Genomic DNA, 22261 nt, shown 5'->3' with positions numbered 1-22261 from the left:
GACTGGACCAGAAAGTAGTGAAATCAAGCCATTTACCGTCCGTTTTGCATGCATTTGGAGGAAGAGTGAATTTGGAGCGAAAATATTGATGTCTTGGGATGCGTGAAGCCATTTCGGGAGCTAAAAGGATAAGTCATAGCTGAACTAACGAGAATTATGAGCTGCTGAAGTTAGTTTTCACTCGATCGAGTACTTTATTGGTCGATCGAGTGGATTTAGATCAAATAATTAGTCGATCGAGTAGATTAACTGGTCGATCGAACAATGTTTATTTAAGGTTTAGTCGATCGAGTGCTTTTACTGGTCGATCGAACGGTCTGAGCTCTGATTTGCTCGATCGAGTGGTTCTAAACCACTCGATCGAGTGGATTCGCTTATGGGCTTGGTCTTTTTAGTTTATTTCCGTCATTAGGTCAAATAAATCCTATTTTCTTATAAATAGGAAGGTATTACGTCATTTGTAATCTCTCTTCTCTTCGGCTGGACCGGTGACGATCCTAATACACTGCTTCTGTTACTTTATTTCTTATTTTCCGGATCTATTTCTACTGTAACTCTTTCTCTTCCCTTTCTCCTTAATTTATTTAAATGTTTATTGTTCCTAATTCCTTTATTCTCGTTCTTCCTTTACCTATGTCTAGCTAAATTCTCCTGTTAGGATTAGGTGATTCAATAGACCGATGTTAGTTGCTAATTAGGTTATTAGATCTGTCGTTGTTGTTGTAGTCTATGTTGTTAATCGTTGCTTTAACTGTATCCTGCTAGTTGATTCGAAGCAATTAGCCTTTTAATATCGGTAAACCTTGACCTGGACCGAAAGGTTGGAAGGGGTGAGACCTGCAGTGAACAATATGATGCTTTAGTGAGGGCGAAAGTTAAGCTAATAGCATTTTAGGGTGAATTGAGACCGAAAGGAGATATTCGTTGCCCCTTAGACCGACACATCGACTGATCTGTGACCTTAACTGTGATTGACTGACGTTTATTGATGACCCGAAGTCCTAGTTCTTCCTTCTCTTTCTTTTAATTTCTCTTATTCATCTCTCTTGCCTTAATCTCTCTAGTTTAGTCAAAACAACCAAAACCCCCAATAGTGACATTAGACAGATAGAATAGACAAGTAGATAGTAAACCGCCTCCTTGTGGAGATCGACCCTACTTACCGCTGACTTCTGTTAGTAGTACTTAGGTATTTTATTTTTAGTACATAACGACCGTATCAAATTTTGGCGCCGTTGCCGGGGAGGCAACTATTTATTTATTTGTTTAATTACATGTTTTTTTAGCCTCGGGGGATTTTTCCCTTGAGGCGCTTCTTATCTTTTTCTTTAGTCTTTGTTTTGATAGGCCTTACAAGTTCTACCTAGACAGTTCTAGGTGAAAGATTGTCAAAGGGAAGGCTTGAGTACCTTTGACTCGTCACCTATGTTCCATTATATGGCGCATCGGGTGATTTATCGCGGAGATGTGGTCTTTGCAAAGACAATGCCTTTTGCATGGCGAGAAAATGACGAAGTTTACGCGTTCCAGCAGCGCGATCGAGCTAGTCAAGCAAATTGTAGTTGTGCCGCCACATCCACCCTATCAACGAGGCTACCAAGAGCCTCCGTTTGTCCAGCCACCACGCAACAAGTTCCTCCCGATATACGGAAAAAAGAGATTGCGGAGCTGAAATCTTTGTTGGAGACGTTTGCACTCCAAGCGCAAGAAGATGATAGACGCACTTTTTCGCGATTTGATAAGCTCGAGTCTGTAATAGCTCAGTTAGCAGCTGAGTCGGATAATGGGCAACCAGAAGAGGTATACCTTACCCAGAGCGGTTCTTCCCATGAAGAAACCATGTTGCCCAATGCTGAGGATGATCTTTATGACTCGGATTGCGAATTTCTATCATATTTCAATGCCTTACGCGAGGATTTCAGCCCTGTACAGGAAGAATCACTCGATCGAGTGACTTATAATAGTCGATCGAGTGAATTTCCAGAAGAACCGTTCGATCGAGTAGTTCAAAGCACTCGATCGAGTGAAAATCAGGAAGAAAGTTCTCGATCGAGTGATAATTCTACTCGATCGAGTAGTCTGGCCAGTGGGAGCTTTGATTCGTCACTTGGGTTCATTCTAGATGACGATTTTGATGATGATAATGGTTACGGTGAATCACCCCTTTTCAAGGCCGAGCTGGATGCACTTGAGGCTGAGATTTACGGGATGAAATCCACTGAGGAGGTTGACGAAAAAGCAGCTGAGTCGGTAATTGCTCCTAGCACGGAAGAGGTAATAAATTCTTTTATCTATGATTCCATCGTTGAGAGCAACCAACCGGAGGTAGTTAACGATAATTCCATTATTGTTTGTTTGAATAATATAATGCCTCATACTACTCATGCTTCGTATTTCAATAATATACCCTCTCCCAGATGGTTAATTAATTTAACTGTCTTTCACCGTACTTGTCATGTCAAAATTGCTAATCTGAATCGGGACCTTAATTTATCGTTTATTGCTCCCGCGCTCCTATATTTTGTGGATAAATTTAGGAGCTCTCATAGGAAATTTGTTAGACTTAAACAGTTAAACATTTTTATTTCCTATATCTTTATTCCACTATGATGCTACTTACATTTTTGTGTAGCACATGCGCAGATGTACGATCTCATGCTGCGCGCTTTGAGCTGTTTTGATTGTGATTGATTAGAGAGCCTCGAAGAAAAGAAAGGTCGAGCTGGGACCTGTCTAAAGCTAGCGCTACCCGGGAGGCAACCCGGGAATTTATTTTTAATTTTCTATTTCATTTCAGTTGTAATAAATGGTTTTCATACCATAAACTATATCAGTATGCTTGTTTTGTTAGTTTACGGGTTGTTTTTATTTGCGTTTTGCAGGAACACACTGAGGATCGCTCGATCGAGTACTTTTTGTATTCGATCGACCACTTTTGCTGATAAATCCTCTCGATCGAGCAATTTTTCTACTCGATCGAACACCTGCAAAGAGAGAACTACTCGATCGACCTAATTTCCTTTCGATCGAGCAGTTTTGGATGCCCATTCCACTCGATCGACCACTGTTCGAGTGCCATCGAGTGTTTTTGACTTGGATTAGCTTCCTGTGACGGTATCCCGGGCCTTTAGCAACCTCCCATGTTCATGGCTGGTTTGGGGAGGTCCCTCCTTCACGTATCTTGTAAGTTTTCCGTATTTACTCTCTTTCTCCTTTAGTTTGCATTTCCTTTCCATGTTTTGGTACAATGAGGGCATTGTACGGTTTGGTTTGGGGAGGTTATGCATCCATATATGTGTCTGCATCTTGTCTTTAATTGCCTTTATGTTATCACGTTTAATTTATGTATTGCATTGTTTTTATTTTCATATAAAATTTAAAATCTCATAAAAATTGAAAAATTAGAAAAAATTCAAAAATTTTACGTTTATTTTTGCATATAGGTTGAGTCGGAGCGGTTGATTTCAATGATGAAATTGCTCTGTAATTTGTCTTTTTGCTTAAGCCTTGCATTAAACTGTTATCTTTTAGCTTTGTCTTATTGCATATCTACGAGTTTATGTTTAAATTTAGCTGAACGAATAGACTTGACCTGAAATTTTGGCAACCTACTTATAATTTCTAAGGATTAGAGCCTTATAAACTGGTGTCATTTATGACCGGTTTTATGTAGGATTGTGAGTAGTTACTCCTTGCATAACATGTTCATTAATTTGCACATATATGAAATTTAATTGCTTTTTGCCGTCATACATTCGGGTTAGTGGTTGGTGTCACATGCAGGGAGGTGCTTACATTCCCTTTTCTTTCATTTTTACCCATTTAACTCCACATTAGCCAAATTTGCCTGTCGACCCTTAGCTACATCCCAAATTTAGCCTGCCTTGTCAAGCTAGTTTAGTGTATGTTTTGCAGTATATATTTCATTGTGCCAAGTTTGGCTCGTATTCTGTTAATTCGGAGTTGGTAATCTAAGAAGAAAAAGGAGGATGAATTGAGGAAAAGGTTGATGAAAAAAAAGACGTGAAAAAGAAAAAAAAGAATTTGAAAAAGGAATTCGGAAAAGAAAAAAAAAAGAAACCGAAAAAAAAAGAAAAAAAAAAGAAAGAAAAAAAAAGATGATGTTTGATGAGACGGTTCTACTCCTATGCTTTATTTACATTTATTGAGGAGTATTTTCACTTAGGTTTGGTGAGTTTTGTGCCAAATAAAGGGCACTCGTGCTTAAATCTATAATTGAGTTGGAAATGGATGTTGTCACGTGGTTTTGTTTAGGTACTAGCTTGATCATCTATACCTCCACATTCCCATAAATGTTTTGCCTTTTCTTACCCATTGCCTCACTTTACCATATTTTTGTAAGCCCTCGGCTGTGACAGGACCTTGTTTGGTTGGAATGTGTGTACGGTAGCTAGAATTGTCTATCATATTAGTTGCATGCATGTTTATGTGGGTCGTAGTCTAGGTGAGTGACTATCTTTCTTTCTCTCTTACATATATATGTTCACCCTTTTCTTCATGAGAGAAGAGTGACCCGTGAGAGTCCATTTTTAAAGGTCTTGCAAGGTCGATTTATTCTGACTTTATTATAAACATCTTACAACTCGTTTGCATTTGACTGTTTAGCTATAAGTGTTAGTTTGCTTGCATTAAACTGGCTTAAGTGGGCATTTGTAGCTAGCTCTGAGTTATCTTTTCCGTTCCATTAGTTGCATTTAGTTTACTCGAGGACGAGTAAAGGTTTGGTTTGGGGAGATTTGATACGTGCATTTTATATAGTCTTTTTGGCCTATTTATGCACGTATTTCTATGCTAATATCGTAGTTTATTGCTACGAAATGCCCCGAATATGCTACTTTGGTTTATTTTGTCTTAATTGCAGGAATGGACCAGAAAGTAGTGAAATCAAGCCATTTACCGTCCGTTTTGCATGCATTAGGAGGAAGAGTGAATTTGGAGCGGAAATATTGTTGTCTTGGGATGCGTGAAGCCATTTCGGGAGCTAAAACGACAAGTTATAGCTGAACTAACGAGAATTATGAGCTGCTGAAGTTAGTTTTCACTCGATCGAGTAGTTTATTGGTCGATCGAGTGGATTTAGATCAAATAATTAGTCGATCGAGTAGATTAACTGGTCGATCGAACAATGTTTATTTAAGGTTTAGTCGATCGAGTGCTTTTACTGGTCGATCAAACGGTCTGAGCTCTGATTTGCTCGATCGAGTGGTTCTAAACCACTCGATCGAGTGGATTCGCTTATGGGCTTGGGCTTTTTAGTTTACTTCCATCATTAGGTCAAATAAATCCTATTTTCTTATAAATAGGAAGGTATTACGTCATTTGTAATCTCTCTTCTCTTCGGCTGGACCGGTGACGATCCTAATACACCGTCATATTTTTATTTCTTATTTTCCTGGATCTATTTCTCTTCAGTAACTCTTTCTCTTCCCTTTCTCCTTAATTTATTTAAATGTTTATTGTTCTTAATTCCTTTATTCTCGTTCTTCCTTTACCTATGTCTAGCTAAATTCTCCTGCTAGGATTAGGTGATTCAATAGACCGATGTTAGTTGCTAATTAGGTTATTAGATCCGCTGTTGTTGTTGGTAGTCTATGTTGTTAATCGCTGCTTTAACTGTATCCTGCTAGTTGATTCGAAGCCATTAGCCTTTTAATATCGGTAAACCTTGACCTGGACCGAAAGGTTGGAAGGGGTGAGACCTGCAGTGAACAATATGATGCTTTAGTGAGGGCGAAAGTTAAGCTAATAGCATTTTAGGGTGAATTGAGACCGAAAGGAGATATTCGTTGCCCCTTAGACCGACACATCGACTGATCTGTGACCTTAACTGTGATTGACTGACGTTTATTGATGACCCGAAGTCCTAGTTCTTCCTTCTCTTGCTGTTAATATCTCTTATTCATCTCTCTTGCCTTAATCTCTCTAGTTTAGTCAAAACAACCAAAACCCCCAATAGTGACATTAGACAGATAGAATAGACAAGTAGATAGTAAACCGCCTCCCTGTGGAGATCGACCCTACTTACCGCTGACTTCTGTTAGTAGTACTTAGGTATTTTATTTTTGGTACATAACGACCGTATCAATAATCGAGCTTTGATTAGACATATTCTCAAGAAGACTTCTTATGAGCTTCTTAGGGGACGTAAACCTAACATATCACATCTACGTTGCTTCGGGAGTAAATGTTTTGTCCATAATAATGGTAAAAGTAGATTAAGCAAATTCAATCCCAGAAGTGACGAAGCTGTATTTGTCGGTTATTCTAATCATAGCAAAGCATATAAGGTTTTCAATAAGAGAACCTTATGCATCGAAGAAAGTGTTCATGTTATTTTTGATGAGAATAATGTGTTTGATAAAGCTGAACGGGATGAGGAAGAAGATCTGAACGAACCTGATTTCCGACTATCTAAGGATGATCTTCCAGAATTGGATGAGGAAGATAAAGAAATTGAGGGCACATGATGCTATAACATCAAATCCAAATCAAAGAACAGGATCCAGAGTTATACCTGATTCTGTTATAACCCCAGGATTGGATTCAGGGGGAACGAGGCTTGAACCTCGATCATTCGAAGAAGGTGAGCCAAGTTCAAATGACGATGTGCCCCCAGTTTCTAAGAAATGCAGATATAAGGACTCTCATCCAATGAAAACTATCATAGGCAGTTTAAATGAAGGAGTTCGAACTCGTAGAAAGCTTAACAACTTTTGTTCAATTTACTTCTTCCTCTCAACCATTGAGCCAACAAATATCAAAGAAGCACTTGCAGAACCAGATTGGATCATTGTTATGCAAGAAGAGCTACAACAGTTCGAACGGAACAAAGTTTGGCATTTAGTTCCGAGACCTAAAGACCGAACTGTTATTGGTACAAGAAGGGTTTTCAGAAACAAGTTGGACGATACGGGAGTTATTGTACGAAATAAAGCCAGATTGGTCGTACAAGGGTATAATCAACAAGAAGGAATTGACTATGATGAGACCTTCGCTCCTGTAGCCATATTTAAGGCTATTAGGCTATTAATAGCCTTTGCAGCTCACAAAGGAATTAAACTGTATCAAATGGACGTTAAGACAGCATTTCTTAACGGTTATTTGAATGAGGAGGTTTTTGTTGAGCAACCTCTGGGATTTCCTGATAGCAAGTTTCAAAACCATGTTTTTAAATTAGATAAAGCTTTGTATGGTTTTAAACAAGCTCTTAGGTCTTGGTACGACAGATTGTCAAAATATCTTCTTGAAAGCGGTTTTAAAAGAGGATCTGTCGACAAAACCCTATTCTTGAAATCTGAAAATTCTGATTTATTAGTTGTACAAATTTATGTTGACGATATTATTTTTGGTTCAACTAATAATCATTTGTGTAAGTATTTTTCAGAATTGATGACCTCTGAATTCGAGATGAGCATGATGGGAGAACTCAAGTTCTTTCTTGAGCTTCAAATTCAACAAACTAATGAAGGAATTATGATACACCAACAAAAATACATCAAAGAGCTAATCAAGAAATTTGGTATGGAAAATTCTAAATCTAAGCCAACTCCTATGGTTACTGATAAGAAGTTGACTAAGGATGAAGACGGTAAGTCTGTCGATGAGACAACTTATCGAGGTATGATTGGCTCACTTCTTTATTTAACTGCAAGTCATCCTGATATAATGTTTAGTGTATGCGTATGTGCTTGATTTCAATCGTGCCCTAAAGAATCGCATATGATTGCAGTTAAGAGAATTTTGAAGTATTTAATTGGTACATCGAAATTATATCTGTGGTACCCTCTTGAGTGTAATTTCGATCTCATATAATATTCAGATGCAGATTATGCAGGTTGTTCACTTGATAGAAAAAGTACTTCCGGCATAGCTACGTTTGTTGGACCGTGTATTATTACATGGGGGTCAAAGAAGCAAAATCCGTTGCGTTATCTACAGCTGAAGCCGAGTATATTGTCGCTGGGTTGGTATGTTCTCAACTTTTATGGCTTAAGCAACAGTTATGTGATTACGGTGTTAATGTTGGGTGTATTCCTATTTTGTGTGATAACACGAGTGCCATAATTATATCTAAGAACCCCGCACGCAAAGACTCGCGTACTAAGCATATAGACATTAAACACCATTTTCTACGTGACCATGTAGATAAGGGCAACATAAGACTGGAATTTTGTAGTACAGAAAAACAATGGGCTGACATTTTCACCAAAGCATTGGCTAGAGAACGTTTTGAGATTTTACGGTTGGAAATTGGTTTAATTGGTGGCAACTAAACTTGTCACAAATATTTTATTTTTCGTATGAGTAACTAGATTTGACGAGATTGTATGACTGTGTCTGTATTCTTCGTTGCAAGTTTATTTGTGTTAAATGTTATATTATATTACGAGAATATTCTGTTTGCTAGTCATGTATATCTTGTGTCTTATTACGAACCATATTTTCGGTAACAAATTATTATTTTATATCCCCTTTTACCGAAATTTTTCATCGAAATTCTATCCTCTTGCCTAATTTTATCTTATCATATTTGCCAAAAGATTTACCCTAATAATATTTCCTAATCTTTTATAATTGATATGTAAACAAAAAAAAAATCTATCAAAATCTTCTTTACCTATTTCTACACGCCACCATACTCCACTTTCCTAATCCTACCCAACCACACAATTACCATCACCATAAATACTCCTCCTTTTTCCACCGCCTATCACCATCATTAATACCTCAAAAAATTTTACGCAAAAATTTACCAACTCTCAACCTTCATCATCATCATGTCTCCCAAACCTAAAACCCGGTTTCACACAACTCGGTCTTCCACTAAGGCCGAGACTCCAAAAACACCATGCAATCCCTCCAATCAATCTCAAACCGCTGCCTCACCACCATCCACCCAAACTTTATCCAATCCTAACCTTAACCGTGCGGATATTGACATAAGTGGGAAGAGACGGAAGCTCGCAAAGGCGAAATGGGTTGTTTTTAAGGAAGGTGTAGTCGAAGATGAGGTCAGTGAGGTCGTTGTGCGCGATAGGTTTCAGCGTACTCTGTTTCGGGAAGCTTTGGAGCATGCTACTCTTGTCGGGTTGGATAAAGTCTGTCTTACCAATGATGAAAGAACTCGGATTAATCGTACTCTCCGCTATCCTATCCATGGAGGTCGATTTTATCCTTCTTCTTGGTACACGAAAATTGATGCTATCAAGTTCTTTTGCTATTTCTTGAAATTTCAAGAATGGGAGAAAATTAGTCAGTTTCAGGTCCGGTTTATCCGATTGAAGTCATTCAATTCTTTGCCTCTGTTTCGGCAAACAATGGGGTCTTGCATGCAATTGTGAATAATGGTCATGAGGTTGAAATCTCCATTGAAGATTTCTGCTCGGCTTTCTCGATTCCTAGAGATGGTTTGGAAATCAATCCGAGTCAAGAATGGCGCAATGTCACGAATGAAAAGAAGATGATCATCAAACGATATTTTGATGACGGTGCTACATTTCATAGCAATGTCTTAGCCGGTTTGTTTCCTCCAAAATTGAATTTTTTTCTCAATTATTTGTGAAACACTATTGTACCGAGGAAGAATGGCCGAGACAAGGTGTCAAGCTATGAGTTAATTCTTCATTATTCGTGGCTTGAAGGTGAAAAAGTAAGTCTTCCATTACTCGTCTTTTATAAGATTATTCAAGTTAGTTTGTCGGTGACCGGTGAGAAGTTCTTGACCACTTTCGATTTACCGTATGAGATGTGGATATCCCGTCTTTTGGAAATTAAAAGGGTGGTCAATCCGGGTAGCTATGGTGTTAAGGCTTTGGATTCAATGGGTGATAAGTATCTTGGTTTAATGGGTATTATGACGGTTGGTCCCGAGTTGGTTTTTACACCAAAAGGTGGTGTTAAGGAAAAGACGAATGATTCGGTTGTTGCTTTGGATAAGAAATTGTATTTGTTTATGGAGACTATGGGTGCCGTCATGGGAAATCATACTAGGTTATTGGAAAAATTGGTCTCCGGTGCGGGTAAGGAACCGGTTGTGGCTCCTTTGGCTTTGGGTCGTGGTTTTGATGAGGTGCTAGCTCGTTTAAACGAGTTTGAAGCACGTCTCAAGGTTGTGGAAAGGGTTGCTAACTCGTGTATGCATGAGGCCATTCGCCAATCTACTTCGTTGGCCAATTTGTGTAGTCAAGGAGGTGCGGTGATAATGGCGGGTCGGGCTATGAGGGAGGAGATGGGTTTGATCTTTGAGGCAACAAAAGCTTTATCAATGAAAGTGCTCAATTTTGATTGGTGTCTTACCGCTCAAGCTGCACACGTGAGTTCTTGCCTTGATCGTCTTTCTTCACTCGAGTTTCGAACTCGTCCCGATTATGTCAATCCTCATCGTGTTAACCACCGCATGCCCTAAACCATTTTTATCCTTGCTTTTCCTTGCCTTTTATCATTGGAATTTATATTTTGGATAATTTGTCTAATTTCGGCCCATTTTGGCTTAATACTTTATTCGGCCCATTAGGCATTAAACTTGTTATCTATTCGGCCCTTTGGCATTAGACTTCATGGTTTGTAGTAGAAGTATTTTATATTTTGCATGCTTATCGTAGATTACCTTCTCGTTTTATAATCTTTCTTTCCATGATTAATACGTTTCTCGATCTATATTAGTCTAGTTGTTTTATGTCTTTTCTCGTCTTTTCGATGATGTCAAGAGGGGGAAGAAATGATCGTGACTTAAGTATTTGCCTAAGCTTGCTCCTTGTCACTTTAATCTCTTAAGGTCATTAGATGCTATACTTTGTATATAAGTGGATTGTTCTTGCGTTCAACTGACTATGACTTTTATAGTATTATGTTGAGGGGGAACTTACACTTAGTCACAAATCGTAAGAGACTTGTCATCATCAAAAAGGGGGAATTTGTTGGACCATATTGATATATGATTAGTTTTGATAATGACAAGTGTGTACCTTATATTATATATACTCTTGCTTGTAATCGTTTGTTTAGTCTTTAATAGATTGATTAAAGTTTACAATTTAAGCAAGAAATGTTATAGCAACCTTGGCTATAACATTGAAGATTTGTGAAGCATCGTTTAAGTAATGTTATAGCAGCTTGAGCTATAACCTAAACCTAATATACCCCTTGATATTTTGACCTAGGGTTTCGGCCAAGGAAGGCTTATGAGTCGTGTGGAGGCCGAACTTACTCCCTATGCAAGTAAATCCTATTAGGTCAAATCTATATTTTATTGCCATAAGATATTTTCATATCTTATCAATTATATTTGATTTACCTTATTTACTTAATCAAAATATTTAGCAGATTAAATTAAAGAGAGATAAGATTTATTTCTTATGAAGCAATCTATCTTGCCTCACGGCATCCCTAGGGTTTCGACTAAACCCTAGTGTTTCTCCTCTACTATATATACTAATGATATTCATCAATTCAAATAAGCATTTCGAAATATAAAAATCCGTGGCAAACAATTTGAGTTTAATTTCAATTAAGTATTTTTATTGTTTTGCAATTGAAAATCTTTTACGAAAAGTCGTGCTCTTTAATTTGCGTGTTATTCTTAAGATTACGTTATAAGATAATAGTACTTCATATTGTTTCTTCTCGTTCAATTGTGTGAACACTTAGAGGAACAATCAAGTGCTTTCTTAGTAACTTAAGATAGTCAAATCGAATATCTAGTGATATTCAAGTCAAGTTATAACTAGACATAGTAATACGAGTGGGCTGATAATTTTGTAATCCGGAGAAAGGTACTAAAATTATTAATCGAGAATAGTGGACGTAGGCTTCGACGTGTGAAGCTGAACCACTTCAAATATCGTGTGTCCTTGCAGTTTTCTTTATCGTTTAGTTAATTAGTTAAACTTTAATTAATAAAATTTAAATAATTAATTACTTAGACATAAAATAAAAAGTAGGCATAAGTTTTTTAAATACTCAATTCACCCCCCCCCCCCTCGAGTATTTCGACCTTGATAGACTCTTCAACCCACAAGGAAGATCACCGGTTGGCGAATGTGTATTTATTATCGTAAATTGAATTCCGCAACAAGAAAGGATCATTTCCCTCTTCCATTCATTGATCAAATGCTTGAGAGGCTTGCCTCTAACAAATTCTTTTGCTACCTTGACGGGTACTCGGGATTCTTCCAAATCCCGATACACCCGGATGACCAACATAAGACCACCTTCACATGCCCTTACGGAACATTTGCATATAGGAGAATGCCCTTTGGGCTATGCAATGCTCCCCCTACTTTTCAATGTTGCATGATGAGTGTCTTTTCCGACTACTTAGAGACCATAATGGAAGTTTTTATAGATGATTTTAGTGTTTATGAGAAAGACTTTGAGTCATGTTTGCATAATCTATCTCTCGTCTTGCAAAAATGTGAAGATGTTAGCCTTGTTTTGAATTGGGAAAAGTGCCATTTTGTGGTCAATGAAGGCATTGTCTTGGGTCATTTGATTTCGGAAAAGGGCATCGAGGTTGATAAAGCTAAAGTTGAGGTGATAGAGAAATTACCGCTGATGCGTGTCTAAAATATGATGTTTCACACTTTATTCTACACGCATTTCAGAGCTCAAATGTGCAATATATGCCATTATTTCCCTATTTTCCTCTACTTTTGTGTTTTTGTCTATTATTGCAGAAATATGAAGAATTGAGCGGAAATCAAGCCGAATCCATCCCTAAGTAATTAAAATTGCATTTGACATGAAGTATTGACTCGAGGAATGAGCTTGGTGCGCGTTTCAAGGCCTAAAGATAGCAAAAGCATGGGTGCGTACGAGTTTAACAAGTGAAGAAGTGCTTCTCGACATTGCAGCCTGCTTCAGATGGCTATATCTCGAGTTCTAGACTTGATAAACGAGTAATTCCAGTTGGAGGTGAAAGCTTATCCTCTTAGCTTTCCAACGCCGCGTAGAACGCCTAATTTGACCGAGTAACGAAGAAATGACAGCTGTTTTAAAATCAGTGCGCGCTGCAGAATTCGTCAGAATGCACCACTGTACAGCACCTTTGGTCGATCGACTGATGCCTATGGTCGATCGACCAGAGCGCGATTCTTAATAAAGATCAGAAGCTACTGTTCAGCCATGCTCAGTCGATCGACTGGGTCTTGTGGTCGATCGACCAAGCTTCGAATCTGACGCAAATTAAACGAGAAGTTAGAAGCCCAACGCAATTAGGTTTTAGAAAATAAGAAGTTGTGTTATTCCTATATAACCCGAGTGCTATCAGATTAGGAGGTATCTCTCCAGACGGAGACATTAGTTTAGAATTCTCATAAAAGTTTGTACTTTGCTTTCGGATTCATCTTGTTCCTTTGCTTCGGTAATTCTAATCTTTTAATTCCAGTTTTGTTATATCGTTTTTAGTATTAATTCTTGCTAGTTAGGATTCCCAAAGCCGTATTATTGATTCATGCTGATTATTTGCTTAATTATTTCGATTATGAATTCTACTGTTATTATCAATCTCGTAGTTGTAGGTAGATTAAATATGCGAAGCTAATTACCCCGTGCTAAGATGTGAGGGGACCTGCGGCGAAGACGATGTAGATTAGTAGACCTGATGTCGGCCTTTGGTCGATCGATCGATTAGTCGATCGATCGATCGATTGTTGGTCGATCGACTAGCTTAGCTGGTCGATCGACTGACGCGCGATAGAATAGCACAGTTTCAATGTTTTAATTGCAATATTTGACAACGAGACCGAGAGGAGACTTGTTAAATACTTAGGAATTGACCAACCCACAGATCGAGAGATAAGGAAGGGAAATTGACTAAATTGAAACGACTAAATCTTACTAAGATCGAAAGATAGGTAAAGTTTAGGCATTAGGAATCACTTTTCGGGGCGAGAGCTAGTATTAGTGAGACCTAGGGACCAGTAGCATAGGCTGAGAGGCGCTACTTGTTAAGTTGGACCGAGAGGACTTCTTATTTGCCCACCTATCGTGATTTATCAGACTTACTTAGATACCATCGTCGTAGCTGCAGTGAACCGACCGTCTTAGCATTCTTTTTATTATTGTTTACATCTCTTTTTATTACTTGCCTTTTATTTATGCATTTAGGCTTAGAAATAATCCAATCAAAATCCCCCTCATTGTTACCCTCAGACTAAAATTGAAAGCAACTATTATCTCCCTACCTCCCTGCGGATCGACCCTTACTACCGCTTGCTAGTTGTAGTTTGGAAATTATAAATATTATTTTTGATACTCACTTCGACAGGTATCAAATTTTGGCGCCGTTGCCGGGGAGGCAATAGTCCTAATTTTAGTTGTTTTTTATTTTTTAGTCTTTCTTAGTTTAAGGAACATCCGTTCCTTAAACTGTTCTTATATTTTGTTGTAGTTTCCTCTTATGCGCAGGTCTCAGGGTGGTCCATTACTGTCGTTTGACCCAGAGATTGAAAGATCTTTGCACGTTAAGAGGAGATTATTTCAAGAGCAACAACTGGAAGGGCCAAGTTCTCATTCTAGCTTTTACGAGAACGAGCTGTTCGAGGAAAATCCACCTTCTTCACCCGTTTCTACATCTTCACCGAGACAGTTACTTCTCCGAAAATTTCAATCATGGCCGAGGAAGCGAGTATAGCTAGTTTTTCCGAGCCGACACCGCCGACTTGTACAAAGGGTTCGAATTACAGGAGAAGCCGGAAATTCGAACCAAAGCCCGCCGCCTACATTACTATGGTCGAGAGAAACCGTTTGGGGAGCTGCAAATGAAGATGCAGCTAAGCACATGGAGACTTTCATTGACTCTCGCAGCGCCATTCCCCCACCACCGGGCGTGACCGAGGATCAAATCAAGGAGACCATGTTCATCTTTTCCCTTCGTGATGCCGCAAGGGAATGGTATAGGGATTTGGACAAGACCGTTCGAGATCACCGATTGGAATACACTGGCATTGGCGTTCTACAAGAAGTACTTCTCTGCTTCAAGGACGATCGCCATTAGAGCTCAAATTACGGGCTTTAAACAAGGGCCAGATGAGAATTTCCACGAGGCATGGGTCCGATTCAAGAAGTTGGTGCGGACCATACCGCATCATGGGATTGCAAAGTGGAGTTTGTGCAATCATTTCTACAATGGGTTGTACGACGATCGAGGGCCATTTTGGATGTCTTTGCCAATGGGAGATTCGCTGAAAATTTGGGAGCAACCAAAGGGTGGAAGATCATTGATGATCTCGCTACCCACAAGGCCGAGTATGGGAATTCGAGAGGGAACCGAGAGGAGAGTCACGAGTCTTCCTCTGTTGCTGCACTTGAGGCTCTTACTGCAAGATTTGACAAATATGAGCTAGGAGGAGTCTCTAAGGGTGGGATATACCAAGTCAATCTTTGTGTCGACGGTCCCTTCTGTCTCGTGAAAAGTGTGGAGTTGAGGGCCATGTCTCGAAGAACTGCCTAGTCCCTTTGAATCTGCGCCTTTCAACACTATAGGCAGAACAACACCTACTACGAGCCACCGCATCCGAACTTGAGTTGGAGGAGCCGAGAATGTCCAAAACCCAACTCAACCTCCGCCACAAAGAAGAGCCGTATGTGCCTCCGCATCAAAAGCAACAAAGAATACCAAAAGCCTCCTTATGTGCCGCAGAAAGAACAAACACAAAATTCTGAGTTTTCCGAGCTTAAGAATCATTCTTCAAGGAATCCCAAGCAAGAGAGGCCGGGATGAAGTTACTTGAGAGCCAAATTGCTCAACTAGCTAGCAAAAGTAACACTCGAGCCCCCGGACACCTACCCACTCAACCCGAACAAAAGGAGACCCTAAATGCCATCACCTTGAGGAGCGGGTCCACCCTTGACGGTCCTGCCATGGTTGAGGATGTTGTCGAGAAAGATGAGCCAGAAACAAGCCAAGAGAAAGCTTCAACGAACAATTCAAAGAAAAAGACGTCTCACAAAATCGGTCGATCGATCGACATACCTAGTCGATCGATCGAAACACGGGTTCCGGGAGCTTACGAATCAGGCAACCCGATCGATCGATCGAGGAGGGCGGTCGATCGACCATAATCATCTGCGATCTTTGAAGAATCTCGTCCTTTAATGCCAAATAATCTACGAGACTACTTGTTTCGGGGTACCACATCCCAAGATTTTGGGGCGGACTGAAAAGTGCTGATGGGTCGATCCCGACTCAAGTTCGACCCAATGACGGTCAATGGGTCTCATTTGAGACGGTCCGAGGAGGGATCTAGCTTCAACAAAGAGAAGGTGACGGACTTTCAGCCTAAGTCCAAGGACGCCGGCACACGCGACTTAGAAGAGAGGGCTAAGGTGCTCCTTACAGCCCCATATCCGGAGAGACTCGTGCCGACCAAGGAACAGTATCTTTCAATGTAAGTTTGAGAAAGTTATCCGTAGTTTGAATGTGCAAGTCCCCTTCCTTGAGCTAGTTAACCAAGTACCCGCTTACACTAAATTTATGAAACAATCGTTGTCTAAAAAGCGGTCACTTGAAACAATGCACACACTGTCGCACTCACCTAGGAGTCTTGTTCTTATCCTGTCTCTGCTCACGCCCCTTAAGTTAGAAGACCCGGGCAGCTTTTCCGTCCCTTGTAGCATAGGTACCTTTTCTATCGAAAAGGCTTTATGTGACTTAGGAGCTAGCATAAGTGTCATGCCCTTGAGTCTAGCTAGGAAGCTTAAACTGACCAAGTTTGCTATTACTGAGATGACAGTTCAGATGGCTGACCGATCTGCGGTCGAGCCCATAGGAGTCCTAGAGGACATACCCGTCCAGATAGGGAAGTTTTTCTTCCCTGTCGACTTTGTTGTCCTTGACATGCCTGAGGATGACCACATTCCCATCATTTTGGGAAGGCCATTTTTGCAGACTGCTGGTGCGGTCATCGATGTCGGTCTAGGTACCTTGACCTTCAAGGTGGGAAAACACTCTATTGTTTTTGCTCAGCCGGCTAAGAAAAAGGATCCCATGTGGCCTGTCACTTGTAACACGGTCTCTGAAAAGAGATCGTACTTTGTACTTCCTGACATGCCTATTACTATCGTTGATTAACCCCTCCGCCTTGGATTGGGAGCAAGATGGAGGAAGAATCGTTGTTTTAAATAATGCGGAGCCGGTTTGGGGAAGGGAGTACTACAAGTCGCGCACCGTAAAGCGGCCGATCATTCAAAGAGGAGGCCTAGGACGCTTAAGCTATGGGACCGATGAAGAAGTAGAGGATGAGCCAGCCAAGGTGAGATGGGCTGATTTGGACTCCGATGATTCTCGAGGGAGTCCTTGATTGGGAGATGACGACGCCGATCACCGAATCCTCCGATTGTCGATCTTTGAGAAGGGTGCAACCGATAAGATGGGCACCATTGAGGCTACCTTTAGTAGCCGTTAAGCCAACGAAGTGGGCCATACCATGGTCCTTTTTGATCAACTACTAGTTGATCAAATTCGTTATAAACTTAAATTTTATTGCTTTCGAACTATTTTTTTTATTGCTTTTGTGCGCGCGATAACTTCGCTTTTATTTTGTTTTGCTTAGGATTTTAAGTACTTTAGACTTCGTTCTGGGTTTTGCACAATTTTGGGCGCGTACTATTGTGCATTTGCAGGTATTTAGAGCTTATTAGCTCAAATCATTGAGCAAAAGAGGAAATAAAACACTGCAGCAGTGTTCTCAGTCGATCGACTGGCATCCTTGGTCGATCGACTGAGTTGCGGGTTACAGAACTACGTCACGACCAATTGGTCGATCGATCGCTCTTTTTAGGTCGATCGACCATCTCTCTTGCTATATTCGCTCACGACCTCTCCCCTGCTGTGTTTGGTCGATATGCGGACTTCAGGGAGTTTTTCTACTCCACTTCATTTCCGTCGCATTATCTATTTCCTCTTTTGTCTCATTTATGCACAATTTTTAAGTTCAAAATTGTTTTCTTCGGTCTTACGCGTGGTAATTTTTGTCTTTCAGGTACTCTTATCGGTATCACTCACTCATCAAAACCTCCTAGCTCACGCTGGTTTGGGGAGGTTTCCCTTTGCTGCGCTTAACGTCTTGTGAGTTCCCAAGTCTTTCCTTTATGTCATTATGTTTTTATTTCCCTTTTCTCGCAAATTCCCATTTCTCTTTGCTTTCATTACATGATTTTGCACAATGGGGACATTGTGCGATTTGGTTTGGGGAAGGGTTTTGCGTCGCATATCATATGTTTGCATTCACGTTTACTTTTTGTTTTGCATTGTTTATTTCATTTCACATATACAGAAAAATCAAAAAAAAAAAAATTGAAAAGTTTCAAAAATTTCCATAAAATGCATGTCTATTTTAGCATATAGGTCGAGTCGGAACGGTAGTATTTCAAGGATGATTTAGCTTTTGCACCTGTTTTGCCTGAGCCTTGCTTGACTTACATGTTATTGGTAGAATCGTATATGCATATCTACGAGTTTTCGTTGAATTACTTGCTGAACTTGAGACTTGACTTTAATAATTGGCAAGCTACATCATATTTCTGAGGTTTAGAGCCTATAACTGGTGTCATCTATGACCAGTTTATTTAGGAATGTGAGTAGTTACTCCTTATGAGACATGTTCCCTTAATTTGCATGAATATGAATTTGATCTGCTTAATACCTGTATGCATTCGGTTTGTGGTTAGTCGACACATGTGGTAGAGGTTCCCTTTTCTCATTTTACCCATAAGCTCCACATCTGCCAAAAATATCCTTTTTGTCCTATTTACTACATACTACACATAGCCTGCCTTTGTCAAGCTAGTAGCCTAGTTTTTGGGATTGTTACGCGTTTTTGGTAGCATTTGCTCATGTTTGAGATATTGTTGGGAAGATGAAAAGAAGGAAAGAAAAGAAACAAAAAAAAAAAAAAAAAAAAAAAAAAAAAAAAAAAGAAAATGGAAAAATGATTCGAAAAAAGAGAAAAAGAAAGAAAAGTTCCTGTACTGTTCAAAGTAGTCGATCGACTGATCCTTTAGGTCGATCGACTGACGTTCGAGAAAAAGAAAAAAAAAGAGAAAATCAATTCGCATGATTTAATCCTTATCCTTTGGCGATATTTGCTCCCATGATCCATTTATATCTTGTGGGGAGTTTTATTGATTTGATAGTTGGAGATTGTGAGTTTTGTGCTCGTTATAGCACCGTTTCGTTCGTTATTGAGCAAGAAGTTGGATATTGTCACTTGGTTCCGTTTTGGTACTAGCTTGATCACCTGTACCCCCACTTCACCATAAAATGTTTTGCCTCTTCTTACCCATACCTCACAATTCCATATATATACCTCGGCATGTGTCAATGGTCATTTGTTGGTTGGAATGCATATGTACGGTCGTAGAGGTCATCTTCATATTTTATTGCTGGCATGTTTTCATAGGTCGTAGTTAGGTGAGAGTCTTTACAAAATTAATTCTTTCTATCTTACGAATATATCACCTATGCTTATTTGAGTGATTTGAGCGACCCGTGAGAGTCCATTTGATAAGTCTTTACTGATCAACGGTTCAAGACCTTTTAACGACTTTATAATTCGTTTGCATGATTCACATTACTAATTGATTGTTGGTTGTGCATTAAATTGGTTTAGGCCCTACGGTTTGCATTTCGCTCTGAGATTGAACTCGTTCCATTAGGTCATTAGATCGAGTCTAGTTCTTGCTTGGGGACAAGCAAGGTTTGGTTTGGGGAGATTTGATGCGTGTCATTTATATGATGTTTTACATCTCTTTTTACACGCATTTCCGAGCTCATTTGTTTAGTTTATGCTACATTTCTCCCTATTTCCGTCTACTTCCGTATTTTGTGCTTTGTTGCGAAAATGTGAAGAATCCGACGGGAAATCAAGCCAAATCCGTCCCCGAGTAAGTTGCATTGTAAATGACGTGAAGAAATTGCTTAAGGAACGAGCTTGGTGCGCGATCCAAGGCCCAAAAGACAAGTCCACGTAGAATAAAGAAGTCAAGTAGCAGCTAATCCGGTCGATCGACCATCCACATCAGTCGATCGACCACCTATCGGGTTCCAGAAGCTACTGTTGCTGAGGAGCAGTCGATCGACCAGCCTGAGTAGTCGATCGACCAGATTTCGATTCCAGACGGAATTAAAAGATTGAGAAACTCAAGGCCCGTGAAGTTTAGGTTTTAGGAAATAGTTGTTGCGCTTATTTGCTATATAACGTAACATAACTTTCGTTTTTATCATCAAGTTTCATATCACATACAAGATTTTTTTAGTTCTAGCTTATTTCCGAGTTAGGGTTTTGGGTTATCGACTTTAACGTTGGATTTCTGCCTTTGCTCTTAATCTTTCCTCTGAAATTCTCGGTAATCATTCTGCTTTAATTCCATTTATTTGTTTCGCTTTTTCATTAGTATTAGAATTGCTAGATTTGTGCCCAAAGCCAATTATTGTTATTGTTATTTGCTATCTATTTCAAATCATGAATTCAGTACCATATTGTCTTAGTTTATTTGTTGTTTTTACCTTCGTCATGAGTAGCTAAACCCATAGTGCTAGGATGTAGGCAATTTATGGCTAGGCGGCAATAGGTTAGACACGGACTGAACCCGCGTGTCAGTCGATCGACTGACATTGTTGGTCGATCGACTGACCTTGTAAGGATATCTTCGTTTTAATTGTTTTTAATCTTGTATCTGACGAGTTGAATGCATGCGACCAGTTAGATACCTATTTTGTGACCAACCCGTTAGACCGAAAGGTAGGGTAGGTTATTTGACCGTCAATTAATTCGACTAAACTGTGCTAAAGATCGAAAGATAGGTATAGTTTAGACCATTAGTCACTTTTCAGGACGAAAGTTAGTATTAGTGACATTAGGGACCTATAGCGAGATCGAGAGATGCTATTTGTTAGGAGTGGACCGAGAGGACCTCTTATTTCCCGCCTTACCTGTGTTTGATTCGGACCGACCTAGTTTCTTTGCCGCCGGAAGCAGTAATGACCCGACCATCCTAGTACCTTTCTTTTATCTGTTTAAATCATATCTTTAGTTCATTTTCTTCTTATTGTTATTAGTTATAGACCAATTCAATCAACCCCATAATAGTTACCTCGGATCGATCATAGAACAACTAGAATTTACAACGCCTCCTTGCGGATCGACCACCATACCACTAGCCTAGGTTAGTCTTAATAGGAGATTATAAATATTATCTTTGGTACTCACAGCGACGGGTATCAAATTTTGGCGCCGTTGCCGGGGAGTGTGAGTAGTACTCCTTATGAGACATGTTTCCTTAATTTGCATAAATATGAACTTGATCTACTTAATACCTATATGCGTTCGGTCTGTGGTTTGTTGACACATGTGGAAGAGGTTTCCTTTATTCATTTTACCCATAAGCTCCACACTGCCAAAAATAGCCTTTTTGTCCCGTCACTACATCCAAAATTTGATACCCGTCGCTGTGAGTACCAAAGATAATATTTATAATCTCCTATTAAGACTAACCTAGGCTAGTGGTAACAGGGTCGATCCGCAAGGAGGCAAAGTTGTAAATTCTAGTTGTTCTATGATCGTCCAGGTAACTATTATGGGGGTTGATTGAATTGGTCTATAACTAATAACAATAAGAAGAAAATGAACTAAAGATATGATTTAAACAGATAAAAGAAAGGTACTAGGATGGTCGGGTCATTACATAAATCCTGGCAAAAGAAACTAGGTAGGTCGGTCCGAATCAAACACAGGTAAGGCGGGAAATAAGAGGTCCTCTCGGTCCACTCCTAACAAATAGCATCTCTCGATCTCGCTATAGGTCCCTAATGTCACTAATACTAACTTTCGTCCTGAAAAGTGACTAATGGTCTAAACTATACCTATCTTTCGATCTTTAGCACAGTTTAGTCGAATTAATTGACGGTCAAATAACCTACCCTACCTTTCGGTCTAACGGGTTGGTCACAAAATAGGTATCTAACTGGTCGCATGCATTCAACTCGTCAGATACAAGATTAAAAACAATTAAAACGAAGATATCCTTACAAGGTCAGTCGATCGACCAACAATGTCAGTCGATCGACTGACACGCGGGTTCAGTCCGTGTCTAACCTATTGCCGCCTAGCCATAAATTGCCTACATCCTAGCACTATGGGTTTAGCTACTCATGACGAAGGTAAAAACAACAAATAAACTAAGACAATAGGGTACTGAATTCATGATTTGAAATAGATAGCAAATAACAATAACAATAATT

The 22261-nt window shown here is 39.6% G+C and overlaps 1 pseudogene; it reads left to right on the top strand.

The window, feature by feature from the left end:
* The window catches only part of LOC141589972 (uncharacterized), a 170151-nt pseudogene that overhangs the window by 65205 nt on the left and 82685 nt on the right, over positions 1–22261 (top strand).

Source organism: Silene latifolia, chromosome 7 (genome assembly GCF_048544455.1).
Source record: "Silene latifolia isolate original U9 population chromosome 7, ASM4854445v1, whole genome shotgun sequence".
Taxonomy (NCBI): Eukaryota; Viridiplantae; Streptophyta; class Magnoliopsida; order Caryophyllales; family Caryophyllaceae; genus Silene; species Silene latifolia.
The sequence above is the reverse complement of the archived record's forward strand: the minus strand, read 5'-3'. Positions and strand labels throughout refer to the sequence as shown.